We start from the raw sequence: 1,530 nt of genomic DNA on the forward strand, positions 1-1,530 counted from the left end.
TTTCTTACGCCTTACACTTCCAGCGATCACAACGCTTCCAGGGAATCCGACTGAGCTCGCACAGACCCAAATCACTGTAGTGTTAAACTAAAAGTTCACTGAAATTAAAAATAATGTGCTTCAGATTCTCTTTCAACTTTGCCCATCGTAGTAGTAACTATGAAACTCTACCCCAGTGTAATATTAGTGATAAAGTAGAAGGTAAAGAAAATAAATATTTGAATTACTGAAATAGTATTTTATATATATATATATATATATATGTATAGTAAAAATTTATTGCCAAAATAAATTATAATTTTTTATGCATAAACATAAATATATTTAATAACAATTTTATGACGGGGGTGTAGCTCAGTGGTAGAGCGTTCGCTTTGCATGTGAAAGGCCCCGGGTTCGATCCCCGGCACCTCCAAAAGAGCTCGTGGACAAATCATTTTTATTTCATAAAATGTTTCATTTTCAGTATCATATCGTTCATTATTTAGAAATAATATTATTTTGTATTTTTCTAGGTCTAAACTTTCTTCTATTCGTATGTATTATTCCAAAATGACATTACAACGATATATCCACCAAAGAATGCAGAAAAGTAATAGGCATCTATTAAGCCACCTATTAAGAACTAAGAGCATTATTCTATTTACCAAATTATTATTTTTCAGATATATTCTTATCATTTAAATGGCACTAAGTATAATTTCAACCAATCCCATTAATTGCTACTGTAGTCCTCTATGAATCCACATAGAAAATATGTTATTTGATTCATTTTTTCTGCGTTGTTTTTTATACTGGAGAGTAATAGATAAAATTACTCAGTATCATGCAATATATGAACTCCACCAGTAGTGTAAAATAGAATAATAATTTGGAAATTTGATGTTCGTGTTGTACTTGAATTACATTAGTGTTTGTTTAAGTAGGTCTGTAGCTTTTATTGATCTTATAAATCTATAATTCTAAACAACTATTCAGAATAATATTTAGCCAAAGTATATCTAAAACATTAGATTTATATTTTACTTCCTGTTTAAATAGTGTTAAAGTACGTGGATGACACAGTTTTTATAATTTCATTATATAGGTCATTGATTGAAAAAAGAAGAGTTAGAAAAGATCTGATTGAAGTGTTTCAAATTCTAAAGGGAATTGACAGCGTTGATCCATAATCTTTTTTCATACTTAACAGCGAGAATAGTAGGACAAAAGCACACAAATATAAATTTTGGCAAGGTAGGAGTAATCTTCAGCTAAGACAGTTTTAATTTTCTAACAGGATGGTTGGCCTTTGGAATGGGTTTCCCTCGGATGTTGTGGAAGCAGTATATTTAAGTGAGTTTAAGAGAAAGCTTGATAAGTATATGAATTATAAGGGCTGGCTTTAAGATTTTTTTAAAATTTGTAATAGTTTAGTTTAGAAGATGTGACAGCCGAGATGGACCAATAGATCCCTTGTTTCCCCAAACGTTATGTTAAGAAGCGACTCTTCTGTTTCTTCCTAATTTTAATTTCTTTCAAGATTTGTTT

At 30.3% G+C, this 1,530-nt stretch overlaps 1 non-coding gene across 1 annotated transcript; it reads left to right on the forward strand.

Annotated features, from left to right (window-relative positions):
* Positions 1 to 343: 343 nt before the first annotated feature.
* On the forward strand, positions 344 to 415 carry Trnaa-ugc. Its single transcript has one exon. It is a non-coding gene; the product is annotated as a tRNA-Ala (tRNA).
* The last annotated feature ends 1,115 nt before the right edge of the window (positions 416 to 1,530 follow it).

Source organism: Limulus polyphemus, unplaced genomic scaffold, assembly GCF_000517525.1.
Source record: "Limulus polyphemus unplaced genomic scaffold, Limulus_polyphemus-2.1.2 Scaffold81543, whole genome shotgun sequence".
NCBI classification, from domain to species: domain Eukaryota; kingdom Metazoa; phylum Arthropoda; class Merostomata; order Xiphosura; family Limulidae; genus Limulus; species Limulus polyphemus.